The 14,264-nt window shown below is 42.0% G+C and overlaps 1 pseudogene across 1 annotated transcript; it reads left to right on the top strand.

Moving 5' to 3' along the window:
- The first annotated feature begins 4,037 nt into the window (after window positions 1–4,037).
- LOC308427888 (elongin-B-like) lies at window positions 4,038–4,398 on the top strand (annotated as a pseudogene). The gene has a single exon. The product of its transcript is annotated as an elongin-B-like (transcript).
- The last annotated feature ends 9,866 nt before the right edge of the window (window positions 4,399–14,264 follow it).

Genomic DNA, 14,264 nt, shown 5'->3' with positions numbered 1-14,264 from the left:
ACAGATTCCCTGGTTAGCTCCCTATAAGTATTTAGAAGAGGGTTCTAATATAGTCTTTATTCTCAAGGACTTCTGAAGTTTCTATAAAAGTAATAGACAAGTAATTTGTAAGTGTATGTTGAATATGCACATATATGTTTGCCTATACATGTGTACATGAGTGCTCATGTGTGTGCATGTGCATATGCATATAGAGGTCAGAGGTCAACATTGAGTGTCTATCTCAATTGTTTTCCACCCCATTCTCTGAGACAGGTTTCTCACTGAACCTGGATTTCCCTGATCCAAGTTGCCACATCCAACTCTTTAGATGGGTTTTGAGGGTCATAATGTGGGTCTTCATGCTTGCAATGTACTGACTAAGACATCTCCCCAGCCCCAAGACTATTCAGCAATTACCTAAGGTTTGGGAAAATCCTGTCCTTTTGGATTTCTCCAGCATGGATAAAGTTGGAGACATTGTGTTAAATAAAATGAACAAGGCACAGAAAGAAAATAAAACTGTTCTGATTTTAAACCAGTCACAGGACAGAAAGAATGGTGGGTGTCAGTGGCCAAGGGGATGATTTTGGGGAGATGGACAAAGAACACACATGTTAAATGGGTGGGAGAAATACGTTCAACAGATCTGTTATTCAATATAGTAATCATTATTAATACTGATGTGTTACGGACATGAAGTTGCTAAAGTAGCTTTTATATGTTTCCATCTAAAACTAAGTATAAAGGTAATTCGTGTGTTAGTCTGATCCAGCCATCACATAAAGAAAAATATAAAAATTGTATGCACCAGAAATAAATTTTTAGATTTGTTAATTAACAAAAAAGAAAATTTGATTTATCGGGTAAGTGTTCAGATGAGGTTAGAGGAAAGACACATGGACACTCCAAATGATAGGGTGTACATCAGTGACACAGTGGGTGTACATACATCAGTGAGGGGAGGAGGGTGGGGAGACAGGACAGAATACAGATGGGACTAGCTGGCTCTCCTCTGTCCTTGCTCAGTGAAATTGAGGCAAACTGATTTATCCCTTCTGGTCTTGGTCCACTTCTCTGTAAATGGGGAGCATGGATATCTAACGCAAGGTTTGTTCTGAGGCTGAGCTGATACAACCTAAGAATGTATAGAACAATGCCTGGCTTTGCCGAACACCCAGTACAGGAGAGTTCTGCTCTCCTGGGGAGGCTGGGTTAAGAGGTATTATGGGTTGGATTTGACATGTGTCCCAAAAGGCTCCTGGGTTTAATCATTTGTCCCCAGCTGGTGGATACAATCACCGAGAGGATCCAGTGGTGAGGGTTCTGGCCTGTTTGATGAATTATTTCAGTGATGGTTTTATGTTTGAAAGGACAATGGGATGCAGCAGAACATGGGAAGTGGGACCAGACTAGAGCATATGTGTTGCTGGGGACACACTCTCTGAAGATTTATCTTGTTCTCCATCTCTCCTTTCTTTTCCCCTTTGCCTCCTGGCTGCCATAGGTGAGCAGTCTTCTCTGATGTACACTGCCATTGTCACTGTCTTACCACAGGCCCAGAAACATGGAGCTAGCCGACCCTGGGCTGACACCTCTGAGACCAGGAGCCCAGATAAACCCTTCTTTCCTTAAACTGATATTTTTGAGATATTTGTTACAATGATAAAAAGCTGCTGAGATGGGCCAGGCAGCAAAGCTCCAGCTGTAGAACAGTTTAGAGTCTGCAGAATGCAGAATGCAGATTCTAGAGTATTTCCTAGGATTTGATTAAATACACAATATAATTCTTCATTCTTTCTTTTTATTTACTAGTTCTCCAGGCAGTTCAACAATTTTGATCCTATTCCAATGAGTGGCTCAGGGACTGGCATGATGGCTCAGTGGGTAAAGACATCTGATGCTAAGTCTGACAGCTCGAGTTTGATCCTTGGATATATATATATTCATATGTCCATATAATGGGAGGAAAAAAATCTACTCCTACAAGTTGTCCTCTTGATCACTGTTCTATCTGATCTACACACATGCCAATTGGTATTTGTCAGCTTGACCTAAGTTATAGTTATATGGGAAGAGTGAATCTCAATTGAGAAAAATGCTGCCACGAGATGAGCCTGCAGGCAAGTCTCTGGCAACATTTTATTAGTAGTTAATGGTGGATGTGGAAGAGCCAAGATGTGGGTAGTGTCATACCTGAGCAGGTAGTCCTGAGTGTTTAAGACAATGAACTGAGGAAGCACGAGGAACAAAACCAGTAAGCAGTGTTCCTCCATGGCCTCTGTTTAGCCCTCCAGGTTCCTGCCCTGACTTCAGTGGCTGACTGTAATCTCTGAGTGTGACTCCCAGGTCACACTCTGTTACTGAGGGTAGTTAGGGCAGAAACTCAAGGTAGGAACCCTTCTTATTAGCTTGCTCAGTCTACTTTCTCTAATTCCTCATGACCACCTACCCAGGGGTGGCACTACCCCCAGTGGGTTGGTCCCTTCCACACCAATCATTAAACAAGAAAACACAATTGATATGAAAAGTCTGATAGAGGTGTTTTCTCAATTGATGTTCTTCTCAGATAACTCTAGCTTAGGTCAAGTACACAAAACCAAACCAGAACAATTGACCCCCTTGTCAACCTGACATATTGATATGTTACTATTAAACACCCTCTCATTTCTTGTTTATTCCCAAGATTTTATATTAATATCATAATCTAAAACATAAACATCTACCATCCCCACAGTCTTTATAAGTTAAAATGCTTTTTAAAAGTTTAGACTCTTAAAAACATCTGAAACCTCAATGTTCAAAATCTCTCTAAGATTTCCAAGTTTCTCCAAAAATTCAACTGTGGGCTCCTGTAAAATAAAAAAATAAGATGTACATTTTTTTACTCCAAGAGGGAAGAATTAGGGCATCATCACAATCAAATCAAAGCTAAATAAAAATACATCAATGAAAAAGTTCGGTACTTGGCATCTGGGACCCAGCTTCACCAATGGCTTCCTCTGAGTTCTCTCTTCAGGGATTCTAACTCTGCCACATTGTGTCAGGCCTCAACTTCTCTCCAAAACCTCTCAGTCTTGGGGCTTTTACTGTAACAGGAGGCTGCACTATCAGCAATGGCTTCTCCCAGCCTTTCTTCAGAGACCCAGCTTTGACACAGAATGCCAAGTCTGGGCTGCTCTCCATAATCCCTTTATGAGTAGGAAACCAATACCACTTGGGTGACTCTTATAAATGATCAAGTCTGGCTGCCAACATGAGATGCAGCCTTGGCCCCCACTGGACCATGGCTTCTGTATAGTGACCCCGAGGAAACACATCTCAGAAGGTTTTCGAGCAAGGATGCTGGTTTCCTGTTAATCGAAGCTGAGATTTCAGTCTCAGCTGATCAGTACTGATTGTCTCAGCAAAGCGAAGGTTTCAGGTTAGTGGTTCCAGTCTTTTGTTAATCACAGTCAATTTGGTTCTTTAGTCCCAGCTAACAGAACCACAGATTCTGAATTCAAAATATAGGAGAGGCCCCAAAGAGCCTTTAAGGATCACTACCACTTACCCCCTGAAACTTCACAAGTCAAGCCTCTGTTACTTGCATTGCTCTCAAATCCTTATCTTTTGAGCTCTGATCACCCAATGACTTTTCTAACCCCAAAGTTCAAAAGCACCAAATCTTACCCAAAATATAGTCAAGTCTGTCTAGTGATACCCCATGATCTTATACCAATTTCTCTAAAGTTTTTATTGCTGTGATAAAATACATGATTAAAAACAGCAAGTTGGCCATGAAAGGATTGCTTCTGGTTTACACTTCCACATCTCAGTTCATCACCCAAAGAAGCCAGGGTAGGAACTCAAAGCAGGAACCTGGAGGTAGGGGCTGATGCAGAGATCACCGGGGATTATTACTTTCTGACTTGTTAATCATGGTTTGCACAGCCTGGCCTTTAATAAAACCCAAGACTATCTGGCTAGTGGTAGCACTGGCCACGGTAAACTGGGCCCTTCTATATCATCATTTAAGAAATGTACCAGAGGGTGTCAAGCCAGAAGCAGTCGCAGGGATGGACTTGTTTCTCATGATCCAGGCACAAGATCACCATCTTTACGAATGCCAAGGACTTGAGCACCTGCTGTGTTAGAATTGAAGCACATGCCAAGGGCAACCTTAAGCGGCCACCAGGGGAGTCGAGGCTGCACAAGGATGATCAGCTCCTTGATAATGGGAAAATCTCTGGGTAAGTGTGGTTTTGCTAGTCAGACAGCATGGCCACAGGCCCCCCAGCCACAGTGGGCCTGGCCATCCAAGCAAATGATGCCATCGAAGCTCTGCACATCGAATCCTTCTCTAGCCTTCTGGAGCTTCCAGATGTGATTAGGCCACAGGATTCTGGAGGCAGTGCCAATGAACAAGTTATGCAGTGAGGGCCCCAGGCCTATCCCCTAGAGATCCATTCCCTCAGTAAAAAATGATTTGGCTGTCTTAAAATAGATAGATAGATAGATAGATAGATAGATAGATAGATAGACAGACAGACAGACAGACAGACAGATAAATGTACGTGAAGATTGCCCACAGGCCAGTCTGCTGGGCGCATCATCTCAAATGAGGTTCTTCTTTCCAGATAACTCTAGTTTGTGTCAAGTTGACAATAAACCCAACCAGGACAGACATCTCACCCTCCCTCCAAATTAATTTATGTAAAATGTTAAGCCAACACTAAGGCAAATTGTCCAGACAGGATTTTTATGGGAGTATCTTATTTAGAGCAACGTCCCGTCCACTGTCACTGTCCCCTTTTTGCCAGCGACCGTGTCATCATGCCTTCCTGCACCCAATCTTGTGATCTTCTTTCCTAGCTTCATTTTCTGCTTGGCGGTAGACACAAAGAAGTGTAATGTATGGCTTTTGCTTGCGGGAACTTTCCAGATGCGTGCATTAAAACGTGGCTTTTCCAAGTCCATGTTTAGAAGCTTTTGTTACAGCAGAATGGGAAAAGGTAAAAATAGCTCCAGCAGGCATTTCAGAGGGGCCTCACTTGGATTGTTCTTTGCTCATTTTTCTTCTTAGGTTGTGAATATCTTTCACTTCCATAAAGAGACAAAGAAAAGTAAATTCCTCGCAGTGGCGAATTCTCTTTATGCCCAGCGGTACATTATTGCTGCTATAGAATTAGCTCTGGGGAGCGGGAGAGCCTGTTTTCATGGAAATCCAATTCCTTTTCTGTGGTTATTGACTCACTTGCTGTACACTCCAATGTCAATGGGGTGAGCTGTAGGAAGGGGGTCGATAAGGGCCGTGTTTGGCCCTAACATTAAATCCTGCTAACCTGGCTTCTCCTCTTCAGTTTTCTTAGAGGATGACAGACAGGGTTTAGACTCTTTATAGAGATGTGCCAGTGACTCCCGGTAAGCTGGTGGACAAAGCTCCTGCATATTTGTTGATGTGGCGATGATGACACGTTCTCTGTCACCCTGAGTGGTGGGAGTCCACAATGGTAAAGTCAGTGCAGGCTCCCTAACAGCACCACCTGCTACTGACTGTGTTGACTTGAGGAAGTTTAGAAAGATCTCTCACTTTGTTTATTCTGTGACCACACTCTAGGATACACATTTGTAAAGCATCAGGTTGTCCTGAATGGACAGAATGGTGGAGAGAATCTCTCCTGAAAATGGTGAGTTTATGCTTAGTGGAGGAGGGGGAGGCAGGTATGCTGTAATTGCTTGGGCCTCACTTTTGAGGGAGTTGTAAAATGCAAACTGTGCAGACGGAAGCTCCACCTGGCTGTTCCTCCTGTGGGCAATTAGTGTGTCAGGACCATGTGAGTTTCCATGGCACTGTGTACTCTTTAGAGACACATAGGCTGTTGAATTCCAGGGTCCTCAAGGGCAGATGTAATCGCTCTTGGTTCCTGGCTATTCTTGGGTTCTTACAGCCATTATTTTAGGGGTGTTTCTGCCATTTTGGTAGACTGGGGGACAGTGTACCACCAAGGCTTGTAGGCTCCAGTTGTCCTCAGTGCATGTCTTTACATTTATAACCATCTGTTTCTTGTCAGAGCTACCATTTACTCAGTGTCTGCCATGTTCTCAGTTAACTCCCACCTGTCCTAAGAGACTAACAGAAACCAGCAACAGGTAAGGGCTATGGTAGTGGGGTCTTTGTGTTATCTCACTTTTGGTTGAAATAACCATAAGATGTAAGTTTTTGCCATCGTTAGACCATATTATTGTATTTAAATTTAATTAAAAAATTAATTGTATTAGTGCCCTGTGAGTTTATCAGTACCACATGTGTGCAGGTACCCGAAGAGACCAGAAGAGGGCATCAGATTCCCTGGCTCTTAGTGCCTTAGATCATCTTACAATGGGAGAATACTGAGCCACTTGATTAGCTAGATATTGCTAGTCAGCTAGAAGACTGGGCTTTGCACTCACATTTGTGGGGCCCCACTGTGGAGCTCATAGAGGCATTCATCTCTGACATGTCTTCAGTTTCCTACCGAAGAGAAGATGGGGTGCGTAAATCTTTACAGTGAGTCCCAGACCAATAAAATAATGCAAATCTTAGAACTTTGTGTATCTTCATTTATCTTGCTCTGTGTTCTTTTTATTAAGTTTTATGTCAATTGGTTGCCTTTTTATTCCAACTTTAAAACAAAGTGATTATTTTTGTACACACAACTTATTAAGAAGATAGTTATCTCAACTAAGACAAGAAGTGTATATGATTAAAGGAGATGACATATTATCAAGGAAATTTGCAGTTCTCATCCAAAGAGTTCATAGTTTAGATTTTGAAATCCATTAATTAATTACATTTATTTATTGTGGTACTGGGCATTAACCTTAGGGACTCATGCATATTCATTTACTGTTGACAGAGATACAGAGGCAGGGCTGGGGTGGAACACAGTGGTAGAGTACTTCCTCAATGTGTACAAGATCCTGGGTCAGTTTCTAGCAAAACACATACACACACATGCCCCTGATGTGGTGTTAGGTTTAATTGTATGCAACATACAAAGCAAACCTAAACACATTCAGAGGATGTTTTCTTCTCTTTCTCTTTTGAGGGTTGGGGTTTTAGTCATAGGAAAATAGTTGGCAGTTACTTTGTTGTAGTTAGAGACCTCTGTCTCAGTCCGTACCTTGTGGCTTTAATAGAGTACTCACAGACTAGGCACATTGTAAGCAAATGAAATTTGTTTGGCTCATAGTTCTGAAGATTATCTGTCTAGGATAGAGCGTCTGTATCTGGTGAGGATCTTCCTGCTGCTGATCCCTGACTGACTATGTTATATGAAGAGAATGCAAACAGGAGAGTTGTGGGGAGCCAGCTGTCTCTTTCAGAGGACCAACAACAACCCACTCACTCCCAGGCCACTCTAAGAGCCACTCAGGACCTAGTTATATGTCTCTTGCTCCTAGTGCAAGGCAACTGCATCTCAGAATGAGTGTTGAAGCTTCAACATCCAGAATACAGTCCTATGTGTGTGATGGCATCGGGTAGTAGAGGGGAATAGTGGAAGAGTATTTTATCTCCACGTTTCTGCAATTGTTCCCTTTTTTCTCAACTCCCCGAAAGGACTGTTCCCTTCTTCAGAGGCCGTCTAGCATCTAAGTCTCTTCTCCTTTCCTTATGGTTTTCTTTTGTTCCATCCTCCACCCTTCCACATCTCCAGCATGTTTGTAATTGTCTGAGCAAAGAACTCAGTAGACGGTTGGGGGTTTAGACCCTTCTAGTGAGAGCCAATTGCCACTCTGGTGGGAGCACACTCTTTTCTCACTTTGCTGGAAGGCCCTGGTGGCTGAGCTGAAGCTTAATGAGTTTAGATACCAGATGAGGACCCGATAAAATTTTTAAGGAAGAAAACCAACAAGTTATGGCCCTGTCAGTTCTCTAAGTTGAGACTTGGTAGATTATCAGAGTTTGGACCCTTCAGGACAGAAGATACTTTGTTCAAAGTCACTTAAGCAGCTTCTCTGCAGACTCCTTCCTCTGTGCCCTAAGTGTTAGAACATTCATTTCATGTCTCACACAACCCCACTTGGCTGTGTGAGACATGAGTTCCTCCCTGTCTATTTAAAGCATCCATTCATTCTGTTGGTTTTTTTTACATCCCCAGTAGGGCTCAGTATTTTTTTTTTTCTTTTTCTTTTTGAGATTCTGTTTTTCCCACCTGCCTGTGCTATGTGGCTATGCTCTGTGGATCTTGAATTAATTTCCTCACTCCTCTCTCCCTCCCTTCTCTCTGAGAAGCCCAGGCTGGTTTTGAGCTACATCCTCCTGCCTTGCCTCTAGTGATGAGATTCTTGTAGGAAGGACAAGGGCTTGGGACAACAAAAGTAGTATATCAGAACACAGGCTGGAAGTCACGGCCACTGTAACTTCTGTGGTTTATCAGTTTATTAGCTTCTTTTATGAGGCTGTGATAAAATGTCTGGACAAAGCAACGTGCTCTAGCTCATAGTTCTGGGCCCCAGTCTATTGTTTTGGGAATGTGAAGTTGGTAGGAACTTGAAGCAGCAAGTCACATCATGTCCACAGTGGGTAGAGAAAGGGCATCCGTGCTCAGCTGTCCTGTTTTATGTAGCCCAGGACTCAAACCCTGGGAATGGGGCCACCTACTTTTAGGACTGGGTCTTCCAATACCAATTAACGTAATCATGAGCATCCTTTGCAGACCTGGCCACAGGCCAAGCCCATCTAGACAGTTCTTCATGGAGCCTCCTGCCTGGGTGACACTAACCATCATGACTGTGGAGTAGAAAGGCACGTGCAGGTTGTGGGATTGCTGGGCTGGAAAAATGGCAAGAGCCAGAGGACAGCCTTTTTTTCCCAACAGAAGGCCAGAGAGCAAACATCTTTGTGACTGTTCACTTCTGGGGCAGAAGGACAGCTGTGAATAACATACAAATGAGTGGGACAGTTCTGTTTCAGTAAGATCCCTGTGACTTTATTTGTTCAGAGGCTGCTTCTCACCTGGTTTCTAAGTGAGGCCTAGAATGAAAACAGCTGCCACCTAACAGAGGAATACAACACAGGGATCTGTCTTAGCCAATCATGGGTGGCCACCTCATCATGCAGCAGCCAGAGTAGGCAGATGCCAGGCTGTAGCCAGTTGGGGGGTTGGCTACTTTTCTTGTACCCGCTCTGTTTACATTGCTGGGATGAGCACTGGGGACCTGTACTGGCTCAGGATGTGGCCAGTTCATGAAAACAGGAGATGGGCTGATATAGGCCACTTTCCACGTTCCTGATGTAGATTAAGGTCTTGTTCCTACAACACACTTACTGAGGTCTGCTGATGGAAATGCTTAAGACTCAGCTTACTTTTAGAAGAGAGAAAACCCAGCCTCCCAGGGGGCCAAGTGACATCTGCTGAGGACTGTGGAGGATTCTCTTCCCTGGGGCCAGAGAGACTGGGCACATATCTAAATATTCTGATAGCACTGCCTGGTGCTGTCATGTCAGTGTAGAAATAAGGGCTCCTTCAATTTGTGGGGCCTGAGAGACCCGTGAAGAGCAAAACAGCAGCTGTTTGGTGTCAGAGAGTCTACAGTGGATTAGGAACAACAAAGGTTTTGAACACCAAGTTGCCCTTTTCAGTGGGCTGTAATTATACATCTTGACTTAGGACAGGGCTTCAGTCTCTCAGCTGTCAGTGAGCTCCTTAGATCAGCACACAATAAGGAAAGGAAGGGAGATGTGTTTCTTTTGTTGACTTGTCTGAGGGTCCAAAATGAATAGAAAGGTTAGGATGGAGGGTCACACATGGCACAGAGATGAACCAAAAGGAAATAGATCAATGCCTTCCTTTCATCTCTAACCCCACCCTTATTCAGACAGAACTTGCGAAGTTGGCTGGAGGTGACCCTGACTGAGGTCCTAGACACCAACCACCAAGTAGACACATAACCTTTCCTATGCCATCTTCTGAATACACAAGGGTGACCCCAAATGAATGCTCATTCTCAGATCCGGATTGAATGTGTGTATTTGACACAGGATCTTGCGTTCTCCATCTTTGAGTCAGAACAGGGTCAGGCGATCTGCTCTCCACCATGTGACTAAATCAACAGGGGATTTAGATGAAGACATTCAATTAAGAACTGAGTGGTTTAAAGTTTCTAGTACTCTTTACATAGTCTGGTTGTGGGTGTCTATGTTACTTCTCATCTACTGCTTCTCTGATGAAGGTTGACTGAGACACTGACTTTTGGGTTTACTGGAATGCTGGTGGAGTCATTAAAAACAACTTTAGTCGAAGAACAGGTTTAAGGATTTTTCCCTGGGCCCATGACCTATCTAGTTTCGGGTTCTTGGCCATTTTAGCAGTGTCAGAACACTATCTCAGGGCACAGGCCTTAAACCCAATAAAAATGTGGTAGGTTACTCCTACAGTTTTGTCTTGCTATTGTACCAGTACATATTTCAGGTTGAGTTTATAGCTATATGGTCACCGTTTTCCTCTGGTAGTGTGAAGAAAATCTATCACTATGAATACTAGCCAGGAGGAGTGAAGGTTTCAGTTGGACACCAGCTGGTCTTTTCCATGTTCAATGACATATGTGTTGTCTTCATTAATAGAGCCTTACCATCAGGTAATAGAGAGAAACCAATATCCTTGGCAATAGCCTGTAATAAAAAAAAATTTCTATGGGACCCTTCTAGCCAGTGATTTAACAAGATGTAACACCCATATTGTGACTCACTACCATTTTAAGTCCAGGACTAGGGGATTTGATACCTTCTTTTGACCTTTGTGGGCACCTGGCAAGCACATGGTATACATACATACTTGCAGGCAAATCATTCATACATGTAAAATAAATATATCTTTAAAAATTAAAAAGTACAATGCAATTATTATTTGGGATCTTTTAAGGAATTAGAATGAGCCAGAAGTAAATAGAAGAGAAGAAAAGGAGAACAATTCAGCATTTACTCTATGCCCTTCCCTTGGATGCACATTCTGATACTCAGTCTGTATCTTCTTCCAGATATTAAAAAAAAAAAGTTTGGAAAGTGATTATGCAAAGGAGGAATGGAGTTCAGGAAAAAACTCTTTGGGTCCTGTCACCACCAGATGTGAACATCTGCTCTCTTGTTTGTGCCTCTGACCACATTAAATATTTGATGCCCCATCCAAATGACTGTTTTGTGGGCTTACCGAGCACTTTAACGACAAATGCATTTAACCTTTAGCCTGGAAGCAAATGTCATCTTGTCCCTTACTTGCAGATGTCAAGTGATTTCTATTGCAGTTTAAAGAAACTAGCAAGAGGCTGAAATGTCTGTGTGTGCCTGAGGTGGACTGAGAATAAATGTACACATTAGTTGCCTGGAAAACATTTTCAAAGCGAGATGAAGAGTACCCAGCGAGACTGTCTTTGTGCCATCTTCATTTAATTCTGCTCATCTCTGCTCTCTATTCTAGCACTTGGCTGAAGGAAAAGCATGCCTAGCTTGAACAACGAATATTTTATATTTTTAGCCATAATTGCCTTTGACAAGCTTATTTGGAGAGATTTTGTTGAATTCTTGTTCTGCACATATTGAGAGAATCAAGTTGTCATGTGGTTTTTCTGTTTCATTCTGTTAACGTGGTACATCACATTAATTCGTGAATGTTGAGCCTACCATGGATGCAGTCCCCTTGTTTAAAGTGCATGGCCTTTGATGTATGAGGTTGAATTGGGTTTGCTGGTATCTTTTGGGGGAATGTTGTTTTTTGCATCTGTGTTTATCAGAGATAATAATGAATAGTTTTCTGTGGTGTGTTTGTCTGGTTTTGGTATCACAGAGATTATGGCTCCATGAAATGAATTTGAAACTAGTCCCCCATAGGCTTCGATTTTTAAAAAACCTATTTGAATAAGGGTTCTTAAATACTTCAACCTTCCTTCTAGGCTACCTACTAGAGGTAGGATGAAAGAAAAATTAATGGGGAATGTGGACCTATTTAGAAGTAGTTCTTTGGGGTGTGGGGGGAATTTCAATCTTCATTACAGAATATCAGCAGTCCAGTCCAAAACACCAAGCACAAAGCAGTACTAGCAGCTTGATCCAAAAGAAATCATGAGGTTTTTGCCTTATCAGCATGAGTCTGCCAAGGCAGCAAGAAGCCTCTGGGATACCAGGAGAAGTTCTTTGGCATTTTTCTCTCTACAAAATAAAGAGAAGTGAAGACAAGCAAAGATTTTCAAGGGGGAACCAATGCAAGAATGTCCTCTCACTCTCTGAGGGATTATATTTATATTCTTTCGAAATATCTCTCACCCTCTCAAGTGTCTACTACAGCAAAACATCATATACCCTTTCACAAGGCAGATTTCAGGAAAACACCATGGTCTGTTCTCAGCACAGCGTCCTCTCACATGTTTGCTTCAGCAAAACATTCTCTCATAAGACAGCTTTTAAAAAACAAAATAAGATGACAAAACCAAATCACCAGTCCCCTTTTATATTTGGAAGAGTATAAGAAATATTGGTATTCATCCTTTGAAATGTTTGGTAAAATTTACCCATAGAGTTGCATGCTCCTGAGCTTCCACTGTAGGGAAATATTTGGTTGCTTATTCAAAGTTATTATTAGTCTATTCAGACTTCCTATTTAGTCTTGGGGAAATGTATGCTTTTAGGAATTTACCTATATGTAATAGTTTTAATTTTCAACTTGACCCAATCCTGTGTAGGCTGGTAAAGTAACTGTCTATGTTTGGTTGACCTGAGGGTTTGTTTGTGGGGTATTGTCTTAATTATGATGTAGGAATATTCAGCCTACTGTGGACAGCAGCATCACCTAGACAGAAGTTTTGAAGCATATAAAAGTAAAGAAATAGAGCTGAGTGCAATCAAGTAGCAAGCAGCAGGCAAACAAGCAGCAAGCAAGCAGCAAACAAACAAGCAGCAAGCAAGCAGCAAGCAAACAAGCAGCAAGCAAGCAACAAGCAAGCAGGCAACATTTATTCCTAGTTTTTCTTGACTGAAGATCTGATGCTAGTTACTTCAATCTCCTGCTGCATGACTTCTCCTCAGTGATAGCATGACTTAGAATTAGAAGCTGAACTTATACTTAAACAAATGAATTCAGCAAAGTTAACAATATAAGGTCAACATACAAAAATCAGTCATGTTCCATGAATTCTAGAAAGAAAATTTAAAAATCCCAATTGCAACAGTGTCATAAAAAGAAAAATGCATTTAACCAAGGAGGTGAAATACATGTGCACAGAGAATTATAAAATTTCTGTGAAAGAAACTGATAAAGGCAAAAGTAAAGGAAAATGGCTCCTATTCATGGATTAGAAGAATTACTATTGTTATATCTTTACTCCACAGATATATTTACATAATTAATATAAGTAAAATTCTAGGGCCATTTATAATCAGAAATTAAAAAAAAATTCCAAAATTTATATAATACCACACTGAACCCTAAACAAAATAAGCTATCTTGAGAAAGAAAAACAAAATTGAGTGCATCATGCTTTCTGATTTTAAATTTTATTTCAGAGTAGTAATAATAAAAGCAGTCCGGCAGTGGCATAAGAACACTGAATAATTGAACAAAATAATGTTTATAAATAAGCCTACATGTACATATTAAACTAATGTTGGATGAGTGTACCAAAAACATATGGAAAAGACAGTGTTTCTGATGGTGCTTGGTAAGGTGAATATCCATCTGCAAAGAGGATGAAATTGCATTCTTAACTTACAATAGACCACCCCCACCCCAGAACCAACCAAGATAGACAGAAGACATAACAAAGAACTCAGAACTTGCAAAACAGTAGGCTAGAGGCACCTTCTCCCTACAAGAAAGACCCAGATTCAAGTAACAGCCACTGCTCATGGAGAACATTGGGGAAGAATGTTGGGACACATGATGAAGCAGTGGGAAAGCTGGGGCAGAGGCTTGGGATGGTTTCATAAAGGAATGAAGGCTTTGCATCTGCTACCTCATTGGTCAGTTGGAACTGGTCTAAACTCAGGAAGATGCTCTTTGATAAGAAAAATGCTGCTACCAAGGGGCACTGTTTTAAGACACACCCACCCATATCCCTCGCTGCCGTGTGCTTTATATACTTATTGGGTCCCAGACTGCTAGAATGGCTCGATCCCTGCAAGTCCTGCAGAGGCTGATTGGCACCACTATGCCACACACATCCAGGCTTGCTAGAGTGGGCCCATATATGCACAGCCCATGAAGCCTAGCAGGGATTTTAAATTTTATTTCAATTTACTGTGTAACTGTGCTACATTGCCTGAGCTCTCTAGA

Source organism: Micromys minutus (assembly GCF_963924665.1).
Source record: "Micromys minutus genome assembly, chromosome: 12".
NCBI lineage: Eukaryota > Metazoa > Chordata > Mammalia > Rodentia > Muridae > Micromys > Micromys minutus.
Note: the sequence above shows the minus strand (reverse complement) of the source record. Positions and strands in the feature narration are given on the sequence as shown.